The sequence below is a fragment of the Lupinus angustifolius genome, unplaced genomic scaffold, assembly GCF_001865875.1.
Source record: "Lupinus angustifolius cultivar Tanjil unplaced genomic scaffold, LupAngTanjil_v1.0 Scaffold_60_11, whole genome shotgun sequence".
NCBI lineage: Eukaryota > Viridiplantae > Streptophyta > Magnoliopsida > Fabales > Fabaceae > Lupinus > Lupinus angustifolius.
In genome coordinates this window covers 4,604-19,006 of record NW_017722893.1, presented here as the reverse complement: position 1 = coordinate 19,006, position 14,403 = coordinate 4,604, and positions in this window count along the sequence as shown.

Here is a 14,403-nt window from a genome sequence, read left to right as displayed (position 1 = left end):
ATTCTCCATTTAAGTAAAATTACGCCAAACATCTCTTATTTTTTAAACATACACAAATCATTCTTAATTATATACATACATTATATTGATTAATCCTGTAAATGTAATTTCTTAAATCAAAAAATGATGACGAATATAATTAAGTTAAGCAAAATATGGTATAATGTGAAGATAAGTCTAAACACTATAAGATATTGACTTTTATACTATTTGGAATTGTCTTCACTTACACTTGTCACAATTTTTTTGTTTAATAAATTACTTATCTCTTACGAATGTATTCAGTGTAATGTATGTTAATTAGAGGTGATTTATATATGTTTAAAAAATGGATGAATGATTTGTATAATTTTACTAAACTCATGGGGTATCAATATAATTTACTCTATTTAATATAATTACAATGACATTTTGATTTTCTATTTTATTAATGTTTTTAACTTTTCAATTTAGTAATGTTATGCTTAATGATTGTTTTGATACCCATTATTGCATGATCATGTATCTTAGGGGGGGAACTAAAAGGTGAACTCTAGTGTGTGAAATATATAATCGAACTTGAGGTTATAAATTGAGAAAGTAGGTTGAAATTTTGAGAGGGCTCATTTAATGTTATAGATCATAATGTATTTGATATGTCTTAATTATGAATAAGGTATGAGTTATGGATGCATGCCAAAAATACTATTCCATGTTAACAATATTTTTGTTATAACCAATAGTATCGGTAAAAATTGTCACTTCCAACAAATATCCTTATAAGGAATTAAACATTAGCCTTTTATTTTATATGATTTTCAGCAAAATGGAGTTTTAGATAGTTGAACCTTGATAACATAAAAAATAATCCTGTATGAAACCTCCTTTAAAAAAGTTACTATGCTTGTATTTGATAACAAAAACCAAATAAAATTGAAAAGGTACTATGTAATCGATGAATTCGTTTAAAACCTATTAAATGATAATATTGGAAACTTGGATGAGGAACTTGACTCTTTCAACCATCACCTAATGAATTTTAGGTGAAAAAGATCACACAAAGGAATGAACAATGATGGCAACTTGATTGAGTGATCTAATTGGCCCACCCAAAACTGTCCAAATTTCGATAAGAGAAATACATAAAAAAGAGTAAGGTTACAAAATTGGACAAAAAACCTTCGCAATTATCTATTTATTTACTTGGTGATGTGGCATGGTGCTTCTTTCTATCGTTCTATGGTAATTTAGCTTGGGTATGGTGCCCTTGCCCAAAAATTTTTTGGCAAGGTAAGCTTCAATTCCATTAAGGGGATAGTCTAGTCACTATTCGATAACGATCATGAAATTTAAAATAAAAACCATGTCTTAAAAATAATATATTCAGTATTCTAAAAATTCAAAAGTTATGACTCTAATACATAGCTTCTATGTTTTGATTCCTACGGGGAGTTATGAAGGAAAATAAATGAGATAGATCAAAGAACTAGTAAGAATGATAAATAGAAAGGGAAAGTAAGACAATCTTCTCCCTTATTTGAGAAAATAAAGTTTAGATGGAGAAAGTAAACTAATGATAATGTTATAATAACTTTTATTTTTCTTTAAAAATGTAATTAACAATGAGAAATAAGAAATAAATAATAATATATAATTAGACTAAAAATATTTATGTATTTTTACATTTTCTTTCCATAAAAACCTCAAATCGGAGAATTATAAAAATAGATACATGAAAAGTTTTAGAGGGAAACCCTCCAAAACATTTCTCTCTCTTTTATCCAACTCTCAAACAAGGTGGATGCATGCTTTCTAAAGTAATCATTTCCTTTTCTTTCCCCTCTAAAATTACACCCCCCAAACAAAGTGTCAGTAAATGTTACCGAGATCCTTAACCAAAAGCTATTACCTATGACTCTTATCACGTCATCCTCTACTCTATTATCATCATTAATCAACTTAGTTAATTCTAACAAGTTGTGTTTAGGTCTTCAGCTACACCAGTTTATTAACATGGTACATGTGATAATTTTATGCTGTCTCCCTAAAAAGTAATATTTACCAGCTTCTTTAGGAAAAGCACCACCAAAGTTTGAGAGCAAATTAAATTTTATTCCGGCCACTAATTTGCCTAATTTAAATTATATTGATTCAAGTTTTGGACCACATCTTTAGAACAAACAAAAACAAAACAGCCAAAAGTTACTATTAAAAGGGAAAAGGAAAACATAATCAATGACGGTTGAAAGAAATACAAAGTTCCTTACATGAGAGTGTGAGAATGTGACATGGTGGACTAGGGTTGGTAAAATAATAATAGTTGGTGAGAGAAATATTATTTGTTTCCTCGGGCCCCTAATAATAATTGAATTTAGAAAAGAAAAAGTTTGGCTTTGTAAATCATCATAGAATAGAATAGTAGTAATACATAGTGAATATTTTTAAGCAAGTCGAGGCAGATTAAAGGGTTGTAGCCGATGAGACTTTGCCCTTGAAAGAAAAGTTAAACTATTAAGGGGGTAAGGGGTGTTTGTTTTGGGTATGAATTTATAATGTATAATTGTGAGAATCACATTCTTAGGAATATTATCACTAGAAATATTATTCCTAAGTATAGTAAAATATATGTTTAGTTGACATTTGTATTTCTTGTGAATCTTTGTTGATATTTATGGGAATAACTTGAAACAATCTTTGTTTATGATATATGAGACATCAAGTTTAAATTTTTTGAAGGGTTATGGTTAAGAGAACAAATTTATGCTAATACTTGAAACAACTATAAAACCATAAAAATTGTTGTTTGACTACTTCTAAGTATTTAATATTATTGTTGTTTGACTACTTCTAAAATTTATACTCATAAAAGGGGAAAATTTCATTCCTTTTTCCTTCCTTTCCTTTCTTCCTAACCCTTTGATCCCTCTCTTTCCCTTTCACTCATAATTTCTAAACAAAACCTTAGGTAAAATTATTTAATTAATATATTATTGTCAAATTTTTATTATGAATTACATTTTTAAAAGTAAAAAATATTCTAACAATGTCATTAGTTTACTCTCACTAATCTAAATTTTAACTCCTAAATAAGGGAGAAGATTGTCTTCCTTTCCCTTTCATTCTTCTCCCTTCCTAGGCATTTGATATATCTCCTTCGGTTCTTTACTTTCTATCATAACTTTCAAACAAAGTTCAAGTATTGGAGGAATCCACATATTAGAATACTAAATATAACATATCTAAAAATTGAAGATTTGCCAAAACAAATAACATTTTTAACGTAAGTAAAAAAAGTATTATCTCATAATATAAGTTTTTTTTGGTTTCCCACACGTGCTCTCACACTGGAGGCAATCATGTCCGAGCTGGGAACATCTACAAGTATGTGAGACTAACTCTCCTAACAAGCATTTTTCATCTACAAAACTCAAACCCGAGACATTGTTTAAGGGGAATCAAACATGTATCACTTGAACCAACGCACGTTGATCATCGTAATATAAGTTGGCACTCCATATTAATATATAAATCCATATAAAAAGAAAACCAAAAAAATAAAACATGAGTATAATCAAAAAGTTAGAACTTTTAGATGTGAGAATGAAATATTCCTAAACTATTCTATGAGAATAAGAAAATATAGAAATATTAGAATATATTTTTCTTAAGAAAATTTTATACCCAAGTATATCACATATATTATTCCTAACCATTATTTTAACGAATTTTTTTATAATATGAAACAAATGCCCCCGAATAGAATATAGTGGGTAATTTAATATATATTTCCCTTCCTCTGTTAATGGTCTTTATTAGAATATTGGATTTCATTCAATACCCTCATAAAATATTATTCAATCATCAAAATTAATCCATTTTTGGTTCATGACCGTGCCTCCAAACAAGTATCGCTTTCGGGAATCGAATTTATAAATACATTATCTTGATGAAAATTTCAATTCATTCATATTGAAGGAAAAAATTCAAACCATTTATCTCAAAGGAGATGTATTCTCACAGTTTCTCATATATGAGATTTGCCACACGTCCAACAAAAATAATATTAAAAAATTATAATTAGATATCCATCAATGTGTTGATCTAGCAGTGTGAGACTTTATTGAAACTTTGGAATGATTAAAAGGTCCATAATTCAATTCCTACAAACGACACTTGTTGGGAGCAATAACCACACACCTTAAAAGTTTCGGGATTAATTCCCTATAAAAAAGAATTGACAATATTATTGGTAGTACCAAAAAAATTCAATAAATATTTGCATATCCATATCCAAAACCACAAGATTAAAGTCAATGTTGAGGAGGAGACTCTTTAGCATTCCCAGAAGCTGAACAAATTAAAGTCAATATTGATGGTACGTGTATTAGAAGTTCAAAGGTTATGGGTGGAGGTGAATCTCTGAGAGGTCATGTAGGACATGGTTGTCTAGATTTTCTGCAAATTCGAGTTGGTTCGCCAATCCTGGTGGAACTTCTGGCTATAAATCATGGTATGAAATTTGCTTGGAATAGGGGGTTTAAGAAGGTTATCCTAGAAAGTGATTGTCCTAAGACGGTCCAAATTATTTCTGATGGTGTTTAGGTTTATTTTCACCAAATTTTGGGATTGGTCTCTGATATTCGTGCTTGGTTCTCTCAAGGTTGGACATTTGAAATCAAATATACTACCCGAAAGACTAACCAAGTGGTTGACTTCATGGCAAGACTTAGATCACACTCTATAGAGGAGCTAAGGATCTAGACTGTGATCCCTTATGAAGGTTAGTTTTATCTAATAAATGATATGACTACTTTAAGTTTAGTTTTATTTTTCCTTCTTGTTCTTTGATTTTCCAATGTACCAAAATAACAATAGGATTAGATACTAGAGCATCAATTAACTTCAAATGTCGACCAATGTCCTCAGATTATAAATATTTAAACTTTATTTTTATACCCTTTTATTACTTTTAATTTTGTCTAACATATTTATGTCAATATCTTAATTCTTTATATTCTCCCATTTAGTGCACAATGTATTTGTGTATTTGGGTAATGAGAAGTTATAAAATTTCTATTAGTAATTGTTTTCTAATTTAATATTGAATATAGTAATAATTTTACAAAAACAATTAATAAAATGAATTCAAATAGTTCCAAAAATACAATTATCACTTATTTAATCTTTTGTAATGAGTTGTCAATTTTAGCCTAAGAGCTACGAGTTCCACCATTTTTTCTATTATCTTAATTTTATTGTTATCTCGCTTTCATCCAACTACTTTGAGAATTGATAGTTAGGTTTGTCTATATATAATTTCATGAATTCAAATAATTTATTTGTTATATGTTCTACATGCCATAAACTTGAAAATCACTACTTGCACTTCTATTCTTTTAACTTTAGTTTTCTATGTTTTTTAAATATTATACTTTCTATATTATATAAATTACCTTTCTATACCTCATATTTAAATTGTTGATTTCAATTAAATTTAATCTTTGCATTTTTGTAAAAATATTGGAGACACTTGATCTCTTTGGGTTTCTCCCATAATGATATTGCCCACATCCTTCTTCAGTTGTTCTCATCCCTTGCATTACTTTTTTCTTAAAAGTCCTAATATTTGCATAGCGAAAAAATTTTGTAGGGACAAAAGTTGCCTAATAGATAACTCTATCGCGTTGGACAATTCCATAGAAGGATATTCAATTTTAAAGATCAAAATTTAGAAAGCTAATGAAAGAAATCCAAATAGTTTTATTGTCTTTAATATGAATAATGACGATGATCTTATAAAGGCTTTTAAATCGGATCTTCAAATAAAAAAATTATATCAAACTCTTAACATTTTAATATATTCTCATCTCTCTATTATCAGAAAAGATATATACATTGTCACTGTAATACAGTTTTTTGCTCTATCAGTTTAACAGTTTTTTATATTATTATTGTGTTATTTATTATTCATTTTTAATTATTATCGACTTTTAAATAAAAATAATATAAATGAATGATAAATGATATACTAAATATATATAAATCTTTACACTAACAGCAAATAAATATTAAATTCTTGTTTTATTCATTTATTAGTTTTATTTTTACTACTACTGCAAACATTGTAAATTTATATGTTTGCATTGTATTTATATAATTAATCAGAAAACTTAATTAACTTATATGTTTGCATTGCAGACTTTTGTATCTATTACAGGTGAGAACGATATTCATTCATTCTCATGCATGCAATCTGTTTTCACTCTAGATGCACAGTCCCTTACGTTTGGTTTGCGTCTTAAGTTTTGAAGTTAAACAAATGAAAAAAGAAAAGACTCCAAAAACACCTCATATATGTATTTTATAACTCTGATAATTTTTCTTTATCTCATTTATCCCTAGAGCTTAACTCGCAATTAATAGCTGTCTTAAATTAATTACCTTTTGGATGGTTCACGTGCTACTGAATTAATAGCTGTCATTTGATACTGTGTTTATCGCTGCTTAATTTAGGAGTTGCTGGTTGGACTTGTAGCTTAGCTCCATTGTGTCTAATATACCTTTTTTCCATTGGATTTTGAGCCAGTTTGTACCTCTCGCTTTCTTCAAATGACAGCTAAGTAAAATATAGCTAAGCATGAGTCTGTTTCATCCCTTACAAATTGACCAACCCCTCTCTCTAATTGGACTTGCATTACTATTTCACCATCTACTTCTAGAAATTCAGTGAGAAGGACAAAACATCTATTCATACTTATGGTGAGAAAATTGCATCTCCCCAAACTATAATATTTTGGCCACCAACCTATCTTCCAAAGGATAAAAGATCATTTACTTTAATTTGGTATCTCAAATCCTATTCCACTCAACAATTTACTCGCACCTCACTTAAAATTATTAGCACAATATAGCTATAAAAAAAATACTCACTTATGTAAGACCTTTCATTCCCTTTACATGACAGTATATTATTGTACGTGAAATGTAAGAATGACAGTAGATACCTGAACTATGAGTACCCGTTGGTAATACTTATAATGAGTCGGGTCTGAGTTCTCGTTTTTGGACCCACAAGTTGTTGGAGTTGAAGATTTTGAAACCCGCTATTGAACGGGTCAGATCTAGGTAATGAGTTACTTAGACGCGTTGATACCCAGACCCACAATTCCTATATATATACAATAAAAATTAAACATATTTTTCATCATAATTGTGATGTTATATTCTTAAGTAATAGTGTTATATTTGTTAATCCATAATTATGAAGTAATGTTATCTTGATGGAGGGATGTGTGATGTTTGATATGTTTTATTGCATTATTTCAAATATGTTTTTAGTAAAAAAATTATATTTAAATGACAATTTAAAGTTGTGCACTTATACTTTAATTATGTTTTATAATTGTTATTATCATTTTTTCTTTTTATTGTCTAAAATAACACATATGAATATAAGAAACTCATGCACATATAAAAAATTAAATATTTTCTGAATTTTGAGGTACTCACAAATCCGCTAGGTGCCCATCGGGTACCTACACGAGTCTAGGTCCCAAACCAATCGAACAGGGCAGGTATGAGTAGTGCACTATGCAGACCCATCCAAACCCATTACCATCTCTAGTGATAGGATTGGGGATACCAAGTTGAGACAAATGACCTCTATCCATCTTCCAACAATATTAGTCTGACTCCATGAGGAACAAAATTTCTTATTTTTGTGGAAAATTAGTTTGCATGTATGTGATAGGATGTATGTTAAGAGATTCATTAAAAAAAGAATATGGTAAGAAATGCCTTAAATAAGGTTTGAGAAGGTCATTTATTGTTGCTTGAAAGGTGGCAGGGGCATTAGTCAGCCCAAACAGCATTACCAGAAACTCATAATGGCCATCAAAAGCCCGAAATGCAGTCTTGTGGGTATTTGGTAGGGGTGGCAATGTGGGCTGGCCCGACCCGGCCCAGCCCAGCTCGTCATTGGCCAGCCAAAATAAGGGCTGGCCCGGCCCAGCCCGTATTGTTAAAAGGGCTCAAAATGCCAGCCCGACCCGTCTTGGTCCGTCTAAAAAACGGGCTACTAAAACGGGCTGAATATGGGTTTTTGGGCTAAAATCCTCGGCCCAGCCCGCTAAAAATAGTCATCCGAACGGGTTGGCCCGTCGGGCCAAGCCCATATTGCCACCCCTAGTATTTGGTGCTTGCACTTGAATTTGATGGTACCCCGAGCGCAAATCAATTTTAGAAAAACATTTTGCACCTCAAAGTTCATATAATAGTTCATCAATTGTAGGGATTGGGTAGCGATCCCTCACTGTAATACTATTAAGAGCGCGATAGTTCATACAGAAATGCCATGTCCCATTTTTCTTCTTAACCAAAAGCATTAGAGAAGAAAATAGACTTGTGCTGAGGATAATGATACCCTTTGACAATTTTTTTTATCATAGTTGTCATTTCCTCCTTTTGGGAATGTGAGTATCTGTATGGCTTAACCAAGATTGGGCTAGAGTTAGGAAGAAGTGGGATGTGATGGTTATATGGTCTTATGGGGGTAGGCCTTTTGGGTTTTGGAAAATGATATCATAGGTTGTGAGTAGGTTTTGTATTTATGAAGGAATGGGTGAGGTTTGGTAGGTGATTTTCCAGTCAATATCTTTTAAGGCTAGGAATGTGATTGTATGAATGGAAGCGACTACGTCCATATGAATACGTCGAGATAGGTGGTTGTTGGTTGAGAGAGTTGGGGTAGTGGTTGGATCCCCTTGTAAAGTGATAGCGTTGTCATCGATGTTAAACGTCATAGATGGAATTGCAATGTCGGATGTCATAGGGCCAAGTGTGTGCAGCCACTCAATTCCAAGAACGACATTTGCTCCCTTAATTGGCAAAAGATAAAAGGGAATATGGAATAACTGGTTTTGCACTAAAATAGGAGTGTCCAAGCATAAACTAACACAGAAAATGTGAGCCCCATTTCCTACCATAACTAGAAATTTAGGGGTTGGAGATATAGGCAGGTAGAGATGCTGAGCCAATATCAGATGAATGACATTGTGAGAACTACCTATATCTACCAATACTATCACATCATGACCGACAATAAGGCCTTGAAATCTCAATGTTTTTGGAGATGATAGTCCTTCTAATGCTTGCTCGGAAAGCTGGAAGTGGTTCAGTTCCTCTGATGCATTAGAAGAATCTTCCTCAATGGGGGCCATGTCTGGTTGCAGGATTTCTGGGTCAGTTGGGAAATCCTCCACTAGGAGTAGAAGGAATTGCTTATGTTGGCATATGTGGCTAGCCTGAATTTTTTTGTCACAATTGAAGCAAAGGCCTTATGATCTTCTCTCTTGCATTTGAGCACATGTTAGGCGACAAATATGAATTGGGTGCTATGGGTTGTGGTTTGTTGGGTTGGGAGGTATTTGGCCAATGTAGCAGTTTTGGATTGGGAAAACAATATTATATGGGTATCTTGTTTGTTTAGGGAAAGTGGTTTTGGAATATTTAATTTTTGATTCAACCAACTTAGCTAAATCCAAATGCGATTGCACAAATTCTCAAATTGTTGCTCGTAATCTGCTACTGTACCATTTTAGTGGAGCTTGAAAAGTTCTGCTTGAAGATTTTCATATCATGAAGGACCAAAACAGGTCTCAAGGGACCGAGTGAAACTTTTCCAATCATGTATAGAAGCATTATGGAAAGCCCATTTAAACCAACTCAATGCATCTCCCTTCATGTAAAAGGAAATAAGTGACAACCTATGGTAAGGGGAAACATGATAAAGTTGAAAAAAAAATTGTTCTGCTTGGAAAAGCCTATCCAAGGGTTTTGAACTATCAAAAGGGGCTAGTTGCAGTTTTGGTGGTTGGGGTTTATGTCTGTAGGTATTATGTTTGGGCATCGGTAAGTATGGTGAGCGGTAAATAAGGGCGAAACATGGGTATTATAAAGGGGACATGTGGACGGTAAGTGTGTTGGAATAGGGAATGAAGGAATTGTTGGTTGTTGTGTAGTAGGCGAGGTAGGTTAAGGTTAGATATATGGTAAGAAGATGGTATAATAGGTGGATCTGGTGGTTGGGGTGGAAGAGAGATACTTGATAATTTATATGTGATAGCACGTAGAGCATAAGTAAGAACTTCATGTCGAATATCAGTAAGAACTTCATGCAATTTGTGTGCAAAAATCTGCAGCAATGTCTCATTAATGTCTTTGCTTGATATTTTGGGAGGCATAGTGCAAGAATTAAAGCACCAATAATAAGAGCTAACAAAAGGAATTTGAGAGAACTTGCACACGAGCGAAGAAATTTAACAATAGAAAAATTATACTGAAAAATACTTCATTACTTAGGTAGTTGTTGTAGCAGATACTAATAGCAACATCGTGAAATTATGGTAACATAGTTGTTGGGATGCTCAATACAAGGCCTTCTTCACCCGGTTGGGCCTGGACAAGTGAGCTTCTATTGAAGTCTCATTAGATACTCTTGGTAGTACAAAAAATAATGGTTTGAGTGAAATTGAAAGCAAGTTGAGTGTGGCTCTTGAAGTAATATGTGAGTGAGGATAACGAGTTGAAATCTTCTTCATTTTGTTAATTTTTAAATTTATTTTACGAAAAATTATTTTAAATTAGCAATGTTAAATTTTATTTTCTGCCACATGTCATCATCTCATCTCATCCAATAAATTATCCTTGAAGAGGATTTAGACCCAAGGATAACAGCGTAGTCCCACATACAATTATAAAACATAAATTTAGGCTTTATATATATATGTTGTTCCTAAACAACTTTGTCTACCAGAAGTTTGTGACATATCTAATATTGGACCAAAAAAGAGAGATTTATAATCTTGAACATTATTTTATTTTAAAATAACTAAAATATGGAGTGTTAATTTTTTTTATATCATGTGATGTTATTAGTCTTTCATCCAATATTTGGCTGTATAAAAAAAAATTGTACTCGTATACAAGTTTTGACTAATGAAACTTGAATATTAAATGTAAGAACACAAAATATATTAAATGTAATATTAAAGGTAATATTAAATGTAATATTAAACTTGAATATTAAATGTAAGAACACAAAATGTATTTCTTTTCACACTTGATTATTGTTACTTCTTTGAAACTTGAATATAATATATTTTACGGGGTCATCTTAAACGGTAAATAGTCTCATATATTTTTTTACTTTAGGTTAGATATTTATTTCAATTATATATCAACTATATAATAATATAAAATAATGATCATTATAACCAATAAAGTATTGAACGAAATTGTCTGTAGAGTAATAGCAATTGACAACACAACAAATTTTAAAACCTAAAAACAATATGATATTTTCATATAAAAATAAAACTAATTGTATAAATAAAATATTATTTAGGCCCATTAGTTATGGGCCCTATGCAACGCACTTGCCACCGAACCTTACTGGATCGGCCTAGAAGTTTTTTTTTTGGGGGACTCCGGATGGGTTAGAGACAAGTAGATAATTTTTTTTATTCAAAAAATAACATTAACATGATAATTAAATGGTACATATTTAACTATGCTTCACTTGATAAGTTTGGTTTTATGGTTTCTATTCAAGTTAACACTTCGATATGAAGAATGGGATGAGGAATGGTAATATTCTTTTAGGATGTGTATGAATCTTCTGAAATGTTTTAAGACCTTATCTTAGTTTTAATGTAACTCCTCTTTAAGAGATAAGTTCTCATAGCACACCTCAAATAAAATCTTTTATTTATGAAAATCTGGAAACACTCCTCCATTATTGAGGTGATATACGGTTTATGAAATTACAATTTCACACGAGGAAGGAAAAGTCATCCAGATTTTTTTTCAATTTCTTTTAGTCAATACCATAAAAGTGCAATGTTTTCAACCAACTTAACAAACGAAATAATACCTTGACAACTAATAAGAGAGTCACATCTTATATCCCAAAATTTGCAGCACTTCATGTACCCTTTATATCTTATTGGTCAAGAAATTAAAATATGAGTTAAATATATATTAACTTTAACCAATGAGAAACAAGTAATATAAAATGTTACACATTTTGTAATAGAAGATGTGCTTCTAGTAATAAGTTCTTGCATTGTTATTTGAAATTGTGAACGTACAATTAATGAGGCTAATTTTTTTTTTGACAATAGGAACTTAAAACAAAGAGGAAATCGAGAGAAACTATTTGTGCTCATGAATGCACCGTGAAGAATCATCAATTAGCAAAGGGACACACTCTAGAGACGGTGTGATCCATAACTCGGAAGTCCCTTGAGCTACCTTCTTCACAAGGTGGTCTGCAACTCCATTTGCTTCCTTGAGGGTATAATCTAATTGGACAAGCCATTGGCGCCTAAGAAGTTCCATAATATCAGATAGAACACAACCATATGTATGGCTCCAAGGGATAGTAGATTGTTTCACTAAATCCACTGCCATCAAAGTATCCGAATGGCACTCAATATGTCTAAAGGCATGGTCTCATGCCAGAAGCATATCGTACCTAATACTTAAGAGCTCGACGAGAAGCATTGAACCCTTCACCACAAATTTTGAAAAACCTAATATCCGTATACCATCTGCATCTCTAATCACTCCACCAAACCTAATATTGGGGGGTTAACCCATGCAACTCCCATATACATTTATCTTTATAAAACTAATAGGTGGGGGAAGCCAAGAAAAATATCTTATATTATGTGTACCTTCTTTGCCAAATTTGTCCTTACCAAAAGAAGCAGATGTTGCATTAGCATGAATTGTACGAGTAATGATCCCAATGTTCCATTGATCCTCACCCATCACCATAGAGTTCCACCACCGCCAAATCCACCACAAGGCAACTAAGAACAAACCTGCATTAGCCCCACACCTAAACATTTTTATCCAAAGTATATGATCCTCGACATTAAAGTTTGTTTTATGTCAGAAACCAAGACGTTGCTGATCTTCAAGAGAATGTGAGCAGTCACGAACGCAATGAAGCACGTCTTCACATGTTGCTGAGCACCTACCACAACCAGGAGAATGAACAAGACAATGATGTGCCCTAAGTTGGTTGGTGGGAAGAGCGTTGTTACATATCAGTCAACAGAGGTGTTGAAATTTCCGCTGAGTATTCGATCTATAAATCCAATCATAGTTATAATCTGTCACCCAATTATTATATTGTTCACCAAACCAAAGAAATCCTAAAGAAGCAGAATACTCACCAGTAGCATTGCCACTCTAAACCAAGATATCTTCCAAACCGGGAAACATTGGAATTGGATGTGCATAAATAAGCTTCCTTAGCGCCTCAGACATATGGGTATAACACACAGATAAATCCCAATTACAATTACTCCAAACATCTTTGACTCTTAGTTGTGTATCACTGATATAGACATAGTCAATGAGGTTGCAAAGTTCACCCACCACCATCCAATGATCATACCATAAAGAAATGTGTTGGGAATTCCTTATGATTGATGAAATACCAATTCTTAGATCTTGAATCTCATGATTCTCACACACATATATGAAACAAAGGGTGCAGTGTCATACCTGAATCCATGTTCCTGGATGTACTCCTATGATCTGTGTTTTCTGAGATGGATTTTGGTATGATGATCTTCCTCAACCAAATCCCTGATTCCTCTTGGGACTTGCATTTTCACTCTTACGGGGAGAGGAGAAAACTGAATTTGATTTGGTGTGTTGGGGACCATAAACTTCCTTATGCGTTAACTTATAGGGTTCACATTATCCCCTATGGGTTAACATGATGGGTATCCACCCATTAAGCCCATATCTATTAACAACTTGTAGAAATCTAAGGGGATCCAGTAATAAGATCACTTATAATATAACTCTGGAAATAAATAGCTGATATCATTATATCAAATATATGATGCCCACCTTAATTATAAATTTATGACAATCTCCTACGTGTGCTTCATATCTTCCTGAAACAATTATATCACAGGTTCTTTAGGCGCGCATCTGTATGCTATTTACATTTAGACTTCTCCTTAGTACAATCTGGTCCACCTCATATATCAACTATGGAACCACCACTACTTTGATCACATTTAAGTGTGACTCGACCATGATGATCACCATATTAATATACTCAATGACATAGATCAAATATGGATGAGTGACATGGAAATTTCATGCTATGTGATCTCAACCATGTCTATTTCCACCTTGTCCTTATTTATTCTTTAGTGAAACTAATCCAAAGTCTTTAATTGCAACATAATAGTTATAATGCACAATTTCAAAATGAAACAATAAACCATCAACTTTATTATGCATAAAAAAACTGTATATAATATCCTAAGAGAAACATAAAACATATAGACTCCCACTGAACTAAGGTACCCTAAGTATCAACACCCATATGAG